At 40.3% G+C, this 12,115-nt stretch overlaps 1 long non-coding RNA gene across 2 annotated transcripts in view; it reads left to right on the forward strand.

The window, feature by feature from the left end:
* LOC141580731 (uncharacterized) overlaps positions 1-12,115 on the forward strand; it is a 307,631-nt gene that overhangs the window by 91,712 nt on the left and 203,804 nt on the right. The window lies entirely within an intron of this gene.

Raw genomic sequence — 12,115 nt, forward strand, 5'->3', positions numbered from 1 at the left:
AAAGTCCTAGATGGCATCTTCTTCTGAGAGAAGGTTGTTTTGTCTACATTGAACATCTGTTTTGTGTAGCTACCTTTATAAATTATCTTAGCTAGATCTTCTGAATAACTTGCTGCAGCTTCTGTATCAGCACCTGCTGCTTCACCTTGTACTTCTATGGTATGAAGATGGCTTCTTTCCTTTAATTCTATTAACCAACCTCTACTAGCTTCCAACTTTTCTTCTGAAGCTTCCTCATCTCTCTCAGTCTTCATAGAATTAGAGAGTTAGGGTCTTACTCTGGATCAGGCTTTGGCTTGAAGAAATGTGAAACTCTAACAATTAAAATATAAAACTTTATCTGCAATAAGGCTGTTTGACTTTCTCATCATTTGTATATTCACTGGCACGGTACTTTTAATTTCCTTCAATAAATTTTTCCTTTGCCTTCACAACTTGGCTGACAGTTTGGCACAAGAGGTCTAGCTTTTGACTCAGGCCATGCTCACTAAGGGTGTCCTATGAGTTCTCAATGCTTCTGCCCTCTGGTAAAAAATCTGGAGCCAATCAAGGTAGCCAAATGATGGGAGGTAGAATTTATTTGGATGTCCCCTCTTTGTCTTCCACATTATCCTCTTAGATAAGGCACACTTGAAGCAACGGTTCCCAAGCTTGACTTTTGACATGCCTTCCTCATTAGACTGAATTATTTATAGCTTTTGATTTAAAGGGAGAGACGTGTGATACTTCCTTTCACTTGCACACTTACAGGCCATTGTAGGGTTAGTAATCAGCCTAATTTCAATGTTTAGTTTCAGGGAATAGGGAGGCCCAAAGGGAGGGAGACAGATGGGTGCATGGTCAGACTGTCAGAACACACACATTTATTGATTAAGTTGCTATCTCATATGAAGTAATTTGTTGTGCCCCCGAACAATTACAATACTAACATCAAAACTCACTGATCACAGATCATAACAGATACAATAATTAAAATGTTTGAAATATTGTAAGAATTATCAAAATGTGACACAGAGACAGCAAGTGAGCACATGCTATTGGAAAAATGGCACCACTGGACTAGTTCAACCCAGAGTAGCACAAACCTTCAGTTTGTAAAAAGCAAACAAACAAACAAAACATTATCTGCAACGATGATATGGTAGATAGCAGTAAAATGAGGCATTACTGCAATCCTATGAGATAATGAATCAAAAAGAGTCCTGGCATGAACACATTTGAAAAACACTGATCTAGCTATTCTGTCCTGTGGAAGTCAGTTGCAGAATTTTGGTAGGGGTTGCTGGGGACAGAATTGGATGACCTTTGCTATTTTGTTGGGTCTTCCCTGAGCCTGAGAAGGTTAACCTTAGAGGATGGTGGTAGAATGTTTCTGGGGCTTGCCCTGCAAGGCAGCTTCCTAGAGGACTTGCTAAAGTCTGTGAAGTAAGTGTTATGTTCCCATCCCTGTGCCTAGAAGCCATCACCTGGTGATTTATCTTGGTCCCAAGCAGAGAAAAGTAGAGGTTTAAAATGGAACAGTGTGGGCAGCACATGCACATATAGACAAACTTATGCGCAGATGTAAATGCATCTTTTCTTTGGGATGCAAAACACTGAAATAGTCTATAAGCTTTTTATTATGGGGGAAGCTGAGCTAAATTGTTGTTAAAAAACCTAACCAAATGCAAACAATTCTTCCATTGAAATCATATGTATATTTCATCACATGTGTACTCTTCAACAAGACTGGAATGTATTTAGTTACTTCCTCTGGAAAGCAATTATTACCGCACTTTTATAATAGGCTTTCTCCAGTAACCCCCTTTGTCACATTAATTCATCCCACAGCCTGCAGTCAAATAAAACATTTGGTTAAAAAGCAGGATTGTTACTTTTTTTTTTTCAAAGTAATGTACAGCATAAATAAATGACAGGTTTGCAGATGTAGGTGATGCTGATAAATTCTTGGGCTTGGAAAATGTACCTTCTCATGTGGTTGCAGATGATCTAAACCAAACCTTTGCAGAGACTCCAAGTCATATATAGACCCACTTGTTTCTCCTAATAGAAAAGGTACGGGTTGTTGCCAGAAATTTGGGCTCCTACATAATAAACATCTTTACCTCTTAATTTTAGCATGAGATAGTTGCAACTGTCAAGACATACTTTTGTAAAAATCCCAAACTCCTTGGGAATCCGGATGACAATGTGATAATGACAACAGCCAATCCTGATTTTGTCCCCCCACAACCAAACAAACGGATTTTTCTGATGTAAAGTTGAATAGAAAGGCAGAGTGCTATCATCAAGACAATCCAGCATGTCATGTATGTTATAATAGTGGGAAAGGGACCAGTTTGGGCTAGAGAGAGAGGGGACCCAGTACTTTCTGAGCCTTTTCTATGGGCCAGGCAGGAATTCAGGCACTTGACATTTATTAACTGCTTTCATCCTCAGGGTAATCCTGTGGGCTTAGTGTCGTCATCACTATAGGATGTCCATTAAGTCTGGAAGTCTAGGTATAATGGACATCCTATAGTGATTACACACACACACACACACACACACACACACACACACACACACAAATGTTTATATATTTATATATACGTTATATATAAATGTTTATAATATATACATTATATATAAATGTTTATATATTATATAAATTATGTAATTTCACACTTTGAAGACATCCTTAATGACTGTATGTATATATTTGCATAGAAAGACAGAGCTACAATTAAGACTATCTTGCATGTGATACACATTATTAATAGTGGGAAAGGGACCAGTTTCCCATTATACATGTATAGTTACTAAGGATGTCTTCAAAGTGTGAAATCATAAAAATACTTTTCCTCTATTTTCTAAGTTTATGAAATCCTGTATTTGCAGATGGATAAGATGAAGTTTAGCCAGTAATAGGGTCACTGGGAATTGGACCCCAATCTGTCTGATTTCAAAGACCAGGTTCTCTCATGGACACCTCACAGCTGTGACCAGGAGCTTGACTTGCTTTGCAGGGATGGGAGGGCTAGAAAGAGATGAGGGGTCTGCAGGTGAAACTGACCATAGCAGGAATCGCTGTAGGCCAGCAGGCTGTTTGGGACATGAGCATTCTGCAGAATTAACAGGGCTGCCATTTTGGTGGAGGGTCAGCTGGGTCTCCATGTACATAGTGATGACCATCTCAAGGAAAGTGACCAGAATGAGTAAGTGGATGGCAAGTTAGACTTAAGAGTAAAGGTGCAGGAAAGTGGGCTGCCTTCCACCCTGAAAAGAAAAGTAGGAATTGCCAGGCTTACCCCAAATCCCTTTAGAGAGTTCTCTGATTGGAATAAAAAAACAAATTTCAAGATCCTCTGCAAGCACACAAAAAACTCCATTCAGATTTAGAACTTGTAATTCACCAGATGCCTGCTAGGTTGGACCCAGGCTTGAGCCTTAGCTATCATTTTCTGCTTACAGTATCTTATGTTTCACAACTCTCTTAGTTTTTGGTTTTCAAAAACCCTACCACTGCTTTTGTTTGGAAATTAGTGAAGAGAATCTGAGGCTGTTCTTTTCTGGAGGACCAGCTAGAATTTGAAATAAGCTGCTTCCTCCCTGAGGCACAGGCACAAACCAAAGGCAAGTGCCAGACAAATAAACCCTTGGAGCCTGGGCCCAGAACTTCTGTGCCATGTAACAAGCCATGACTTTGCCAAAGAAAAGAGAAATGAAGACTTTTTTGGCTTTTTCCTATCCTCGTGTAAAGGAGGATTTTATGCTTAGCGATGATAGCTTATGATGTGCCAGATAAAGTGATCACCGGACAGAGGGGCTAAGCTCTCAGTTTTATATTGATGTTGAGGGAGAGAGTACTTACCAATCCCAAATAGTTTACTCTTTTTGTTCTTCATTGCATTTGTTACAGTATATAATTGTATATTTAATTCTCCAGTAACCTGTTTATTATCTTCTTCACTGAGCTCTGAAGATCATGAGGACAGGTTCTATATCTGCTTCGTTCATTGCTATGTGTACCCTCAGGTTCTAGCACAAAGTACATGAGTGATATTTGGGGGATGAATGAATGAATGAGCATCAGGAATGGGTAGGGATGAGATGTGCACTGAGCACAGGCCATGGGATGGTCCAGAGTGTGTCTCCATCATAGGATAGCCAAGGCAAGGTGGCTTTTGGATCTGTCACATGAATGGGAAAGGCAGCAAGTGTGGGAAGGAGTGCAGAGGAGAGGGAGATCACTGAGGCCTGGTATAGTCAGGGAAGGTCTGACAGCAAAGACAAGCTCAAGAATAACCTCAAAGTTGGGTTAGGAGAGGACACACCTGGAACACCTGATAGTGTGAGGAAAGGCAAGCTGATGCAGATGAAAAAAGTACATGGTGGATGGACTATTGACATAAAAAGAAATAATGTCTTTCACAGCAACTTGGATGGAGCTGCAGGCCATTATTCTAAGTGAAACAACTCAGGAATGGAAAAACCAGTAGTGTATGCTCTCACATATAAGTGGGAGCCAAGCCATGAAGATGCAAAGGTATAAGAATGATATAATGGACTGTGGGGACTCAGGAAAAGTTGGGAGTGGGGTGAGGGATAAAAAGACAATATATATTGGGTATGGTGTACATTGCTTGGGGATGAGTGCACTAAACTCTCAGAAATCACCACAAAAGAACTTATCCATGTAACCAGAAACCACCTGTACACCCTAAATTGCTAAAATAAAAGTAAAAATTAGTAAAAAGAAAAAAGGAAAAGTACATGGTGGGCATGAAAGATGACTGCCCAAGCACCCCGGTGTTTGACAAGTATCTTGGAGATGGTGGCAAGTAAATTGGGAATAGTCTGGCAAAAGTATTGTAAGAGTACATAATAATTACAACATTCATTGAGCTTTTACTATACATCAGGTTTCTGGGTAAAGATTTTACATTAATTCCTGTTACTCATACATAAGGCCTGTGAATTAAAAAGTATTATTTCCATTTTCTAACAGAAGAAACTGAGGCACAGAGAAGTTAGGCCAGTCAGTGTAGACTGTAGTTGACTCCAGATCTTTTGTCATTACTGTCTTATAATCTCTCCTCACGCATGTCTGGGTTTAATCTTAGTTTGGGGAGAACTATTTACCAATGCCCCTCCTGACCTCCCAATCAAACCTTCATGTAGGTGATGGTATTCGTTAATGTTTTCACCTGACTACTGTCATGTTTGACATTTGTTTGTTGCTATATTCCCAGATAATCCTTAATAGAGTTGTTTTGGAGTCCTAGAATCAGATCTTAGTTGGTGAGGCAAGGAAGATTTAGGAGTCCGAAAGGCTTGGCTCCCAATCTCTCTCTCTCTCTCTCTCTCTCTCTCTCTCTCTCTCTCTCTCTCTCTCAATCTAAGGTGAAGTTTTGCTCTTTTGCCCAGGCTGAAGTGCAGGGATGTGATCTCAGCTCACTGAAACCTCTGCCTTCTAGGTTAAAGTGGTTCTTCTGCCTCAGCCTCCCGAGCAGCTGGGACTACAGGCACGTGCTACCACATCCAGCTAATTTTTGTATTTTTAGTAGGGACAGGATTTCACCATATTGGCCAGGCTGGTCTTGAACTCCTGACCTTGTGATCTATCTGCCTTGGCCTCCCAAAGTGCTGGGATTACAGGTGTGAGCCACCGTGCCCAGCCTTGGTTTCCAGTCTCTACTGTACTTTTCACTAGTTGTGGGAGTCCAGGGAAAGTTGCATAACTCATTTGGCTTTGCTGTCCGGTGAGGGTATCCCCTCAGTCCACAGTGCAGGCAACTGCTGCTCAGAAAGAGTAAACAAATGTGAAGCACTTGGTCTAGGGCTCTGCATGTGGCTTAGAAATGCTTAAAAAATGGCAGCTATTTCAGTGCATAGGTTTTAGCTAGTGATGGAAGTTCAGTTTATCACACTGTACTCTCTTGTACAAATGTGCAAACTTGAGGTGAATTGTCAAGAAAAGCAAAAACAATACATTGTGTTATCGTGTTGCTATTTTGACAGCCAGAGAGCTAAATCAGTAGTTTGAAAAGGCAGTGAAGAGCTCTGCATGCCCACAAAAGGCAGGGGAAGGGGATGAGTTGTGTGTGGCAGGAGCGAAGGACAGATATTCAGGGAAAAAAATGTTGCTGTGGTTACAGCCTAGAAAATAAAAACTCTGCATGCCAAACAGAAGTCGCTTAAAATTCAGTTGGAATTTATAAGCTGATGAAACAGGTGTTCTTGGAAGTTAATTAAACACCAAAACATTCTTCAAGTCTGGTGAGTCGTTGCCAGCAAATGTGTTTCCGCTGCTCAGGGATGTTGGGGCTTGATGTTGTGCGGCATGAACTGTGGCTGTGAGCTAAGAGTATGTTGTTTGCACTCACATGATTGCTGTGTCCTGAATGTGTCTCTTGCTTCAAGTGTGAAAACAGCACGGGGACTAGGGTGAGAAGAGGGGCACACTCACTTTAGGAGGGAAATGTGAGGTTGTAACCAAGACTCAGTAGGCAGGATAAATAGTATTTTAATGCAGTATTTTAAAAACTCAACAAGAAAACCCATGATCAACAAAACATAAAATCTGGACAAAGACAGGAATTGAATAGCTCCTGCCATCTCTGAAACCTAAATTCAGCTTTTATGTTCCAATGTTTAGGTGAGAGGGAACTGTCTGTGACTCTCCACCCTGGTGGATTTTTGAGTCCTGATGGCTTCTAGAATGTTCCACAGTCTCCTGCCAGGGGAACTGTTGTTGCTTCCTTCGTCACTTTATCTCTCCTTTTCTCCCCTCCCTCTCAGTCAGCAAACATTTATGAAGCACCTGCCTTGTGATGCTGTGCTCTTCTATACTGATGACTCTGAGATAAATGGGACACAGACACTGCTGCTTATTTTTTTATTTTTTATTTTTTTGAGAGGGAGTCTTGCTCTGTCACTAGGCTGGAGTGCAGTAGTGTGATCTCGGCTCACTGCAACCTCTGCCTCCAAGGTTCAAGTGATTCTCCTGCCTCAGCCTCCTGAGTAGCTGGGACTACAGGCACGTGCCACCAGGCCCAGCTAATTTTTGTATTTTTAGTAGAGATGGAGCTTCACCATGTTGGCCAGGATGGTGTTGATCTCTTGACCTCATGAATTGCCTGCCTTGAACTCCCAAAGTGCTAGGATTACAGGTGTGAGCCATTGCATCTGGCGGTACTATTACCTTTCTAAATCTTATTTCCTCATCAAGTCTCCAATTTCTTTGTGACCAGGGAGAAATCAAGATGCTCAGTGTGATGGTTAATTTTATGTGTCAACTCGCCTGGGCGAAGGGATACTCACATGGGTGGTAAAACATTTTTTTCTGAGTGTCTGTGAAGATGTTTTCAAAAGAGATTAGCATATGAATCAGTAGAATGAGTGAAGGTCTGCCTCAGTGCTGCTGTGCATGGGCATCAACCAATCCATTGAGAGGTTGGACAGAACAAAAAGGTGAAGGAAAGGCAAATTATCCCTCGCCCACCCACCCCCTCACTTTCTTGACCTGAGTCATTAATCTCCTGTTCTGGGACATAGGAGCTCCTCGTCCTACAGCCTTTGGACTCTTGGACTTAAACCATTGGCTTCTCTGGTTGCCAACCCTTTGGACATGAACTGAAGTATGCCACAGGCTTTCCTGGCACTCCAGCTTGCAAGTAGCAGATTGTGGGACTTCTTGGCCTTCATAATCTTGTGAGCCTATAATAAATCTATAATCTCCTCTTATCTATATATCTTCTATTGGTTCTTTTCTCTGGAGGGCCCTGAGTAATGCACTCAGGCACTGTGTGATGGTGCTTAAGAAATCAGTGTGTGACATCTAAAAGCCTAGTCTTGAATTCCACATTTGTCACTTACTGGTTATGTTAGATGCTTAGAAATCTTAAGCCTGGGTTTTTCTCACATTTGAACAAGTGTTATAATAGTCTCTACCTTTCAGTATCACTGGACAGATATCAAAGAGACGTACAGAGAGGGTTCAGCTCAGCATTCGACTTGTGGTGAGTGTTCACAAGCATCAGAATCATTCAAAAGGTATGAGGGGAGCGGGAGCAGAAGAGACACAGCCCATGAGAAACAGTACGAAGGGACAAGACAGCTGAAAGGCATATTTCCTGAGGTTTCTATAGCTAGAGGTACTTTGGAGTGACTCACACGGCCCCGATGACAATCATAGATGAGGCAAAATTTCATTTTTCCAGCGTCTCCCTGGATTAACTTATTGCATATCCTGATTTAATTGTCTGCCCTTGTCACGCGGTCTCCCAGTCATAGATATATGAGCAACAGGTATAATCATATTATTTTATTATTAGACGCTGATCATGGGTAATGTACTTTGTTTATATTGGCTTTAGGAACTCAGAACATCAACTGGAGTAGACACTGTTGGGAACTATATAAGCCATTTTCAGCTGATAACAACCCCACATATGTGAATAGCACAGTCTTGCATTGCTGAATCCTAATTGGCTGAGCTTTTCTTTTAAATTAATTTTTTAAATTTGTATATATATTTTATTGCACTTTAGCTTCTGGGGTACATGTGAAGAATATGCAAGATTGTTGCATAGGTACATACATGGCAATGTGGTTTGCTGCCTCCATCCCCATCGCCTATATCTGGCATTTCTCCCCATGTTATCCCTCCCCAACTCCCTACTCCCCACTGTCCCTCTCCTAGCACCCTGCAACAGACCCCAGTGTGTGATGCTCCCCTCCCTGTGTCCATGTGTTCTCACTGTTCAACACCCACCTTTGAGTGAGAACATGCAGTGTTTGATTTTCTGTTCTTGTGTCAGTTCGCTGAGAATGATGGTTTCCAGATTCATCTATGTCCCTACAAAGGAAACGAACTCATTGTTTTTTATGGCTGCATAATATTCCATGGTGTATATGTGCCACATTTTCCCCGTCCAGTCTATCATCGATGGGTATTTGGGTTGGTTCCAGGTCTTTGCTATTGTAAACAGTGCCACAATGAACATATGTGTGCATGTGTCTTTTTAATAAAATGATTTATAATCCTTTGGATGTATACCCAGTAATGGGATTGCTGGGTCAAATGGAATTTCTATTTATAGGTCCTTGAGGAATTGCAACACTGTCTTCCACAATGGTTGAACTAAATTGAACTAATTTACACTCACACCAACAGTGTAAAGCTGTTCTTATTTCTCCACATCCTCTCCAGCATCTTCTCCAGATTTTTTAATGATCGCCATTCTAACTAGTATGAGATGGTATCTCAATGTGGTTTTGATTTGCATTTCTCTAATGACCAGTGATGATTAATATTTTTTCATATTTTTGTTGGCCTCCCTCATATATGTTTTCTTTTGAAAAGTGTCTGTTCATATCCTTTGTCCACTTTTGAATGAGTTTGTTTGTTCTTTTTTTGTAAATCTGTTTTAGTTCTTTGTAGCTTCTGGAAATAAGCCCTTTGTCAGATGGGTAGATTGCAAAAATTTTTTCCCATTCTGTTGGTTGCCAGTTCACTCTAATGACTGTTTCTTTTGCTGTGCAGAAGCTGTGGAGTTTGATTAGGTCCCATTTGTCTATTTTGGCTTTTGTTGCAAATGCTTTTGGTGTTTTAGTCATGAAGTCTTTGCCTACGCCTATGTCCTGCATGGTTTTGCCTAGGTTTTCATCTAAGGTTTTTATGGTGTTAGGTCTTATGTTTAAGTCTTTAATCCACCTGGAGTTAATTTTAGTGTAAGGTGTCAGGAAAGGGTCCAGTTTCTGCTTTCTGCACATGGCTAGCTATTTTTCCCAACACCATTTATTAAACAGGGAATCGTTTCCCAATTGCTTGTTTTTGTCATGTTTATCAAAGGTCAGATGGTTGTAGATGTGTGGTGTTGCCTTCGAGGCCTTTGTTCTGTTCCATTGGTCTATATCTCTGTTTTGATACCAGTATCATGCTGTTTTGATTACTGTAGCCTTGTAGTATAGTTTAAAGTCAGGTAGCGTGATGCCTCCAGCTTTGTTCTTTTTGCTTAGAATTGACTTGGCTATGTGGGCTCTCTTTTGGTTCTATATGAAGTTTAAGGTGGCTTTTTTCAGTTCTGTGAAGAGGGTCATAGGTACTTTGATAGGAATAGCATTGAATCTATAAATTACTTTGGTTGGTATGGCCAATTTCACAATAGTGATTCTTCCTAGACATGAGCATGAAATGTTTTTCCATCTGTTTGTGTCCTCTCTTATTTCCTTGAGCAGTAGTTTGTAGTTCTCCTTGAAGAGGTCCTTTACCTCCTTTGTTAGTTGTGTTCCTAGGTATTTTATTCTCTTTGCAGCAAATGTGAATGGCAGTCCATTCTTGATTTGGCTTTCTTTAAGTCTGGTGTATAGGAGTGCTTGTGATTTCTGCACATTGATTTTGTATCCTGAGACTTTGCTGAAGTTGCTTATCATTTTAAGGGGTTTTTGGGCTGAGATGATGGGGTCTTCTAAATGTACAATCATGTCATCTGCAAATAGAGACAATTTGACTTCCTCCTTTCCTAACTGAATACGCTTTATTTCTTTTTCTTGACTGATTGCTCTGGCTAGAACTTGCAATACTATACTGAATAGGAGTGCTGAGAGAGGGCATCCTGGTCGAGTGCCAGATTTCAAAGGAAATGCTTCCAGTTTTTGTCCATTCAGTATGATATTGGCTGTGAGTTTGTCATAAATAGCTTTTATTTTTGAGATACATTCTGTTGATACCTAGTTTATTGAGAGTTTTTAGCATAAAGAACTGTTGAATTTTGTCAAAGACCTCTGCATCTATTGAGATAATCATGTGGTTTTTTACTTTGGTACCTTTAATGTGGTGAACTACGTTTACAGACTTGCATATGTTGAACCAGTCTTGCATCCCCAGGATAAAGCCTACTTGATCATGAAGGATAAGCTTTTTGATGTGCTGCTGCAATCGGTTTGCCAGTATTTTATTGAAGATTTTTGCATCTATGTTCATCATGGGTACTGGCCTGAAGTTTTCTTCTCTTGTTGAGTCTCTGCTGGGTTTTGGTATCAGGATGATGTTGGTCTCATAAAACGATTTGGGAAGGATTCTCTCATTTTCGATTGTTTGGAATAGTTTCAGAAGCAGTGATACCAGCTCCTCTTTGTGTGTCTGGTAGAATTCAGCTGTGAACCCATCTGGACCTGAGCCTTTTTTGGTTGGTAGGTAATTAATTGCTGCCTCAACTCAGCCCTTGTCATTGTTCTATTCAGGGTTTCAACTTTTTCCTGGTTTAGGCTTGGGAGGGTGCAAGTGTCTAGGAATTTATCTATTTCTTCCAGGTTTACTGGTTTATGTGCATAAAGTTGTTTGTAGTAATCTCTGGTAGTAGTTTGTATTTCTGTGGAATTTGGTGGTGATATCCCCTTTATCATTTTTTATTGTATCTGTTTGATTCTTCTCTCTTTTCTTTTTTATTTATGGCTAGTAGTCTATTTTGTTGATCTTTTCAGAAAACCAGATCCTGGATTTATTAATTTTTTGAAGGGTGTTTTCTGAGTTCAAGTCCTGGATATCCTTGTTAATTTTCTGTCTCATTGATCTGTCTAATATTGACAGCAGGGTATTAAATTCTCCCACTGTTACTGTGTGAGAGTCTAAGTCTCTTTGTAAGTCATTAAGAACTTGCTTTATGTATCTAGGTGCTCCTGTACTGGATGTGTATATATTTAGGATCATTAGTTCTTCTTGTGCATTGATCCTTTTACCATTATGGAATACCCTTCTTCATCTCTTTTGATCTTTGTTGGTTTAAACTCTGTTTTATCAGAGACTAGGATTGCAACTCTGTTTTTTTTTTTTTTGCTCTCCATTTGCTTGGTAAATCTTCATCCATCCCTTTATTTTGAGCCTATGTGTATCCTCGCATGTGAGATGGGTTTCCTGGATATAGTACACCAGGAAACACAGAGAACACCACATGGATTTTGACTTTTTATCCAGTTTGCCAGTCTATGTCTTTTGTGAGATGGGTTTCCTGGATATAGCACACCAGGAAACACAGAGAACACCATGGGTTTTGACTTTTTATCCAGTTTGCCAGTCTGTGTCTTTTGACTGGGGCATTTAGCCCATTTACATTTAAGGTTAATGTTGTTA

This window comes from Saimiri boliviensis, chromosome 12 (genome assembly GCF_048565385.1).
Source record: "Saimiri boliviensis isolate mSaiBol1 chromosome 12, mSaiBol1.pri, whole genome shotgun sequence".
In the NCBI taxonomy this organism is placed as follows: Eukaryota; Metazoa; Chordata; class Mammalia; order Primates; family Cebidae; genus Saimiri; species Saimiri boliviensis.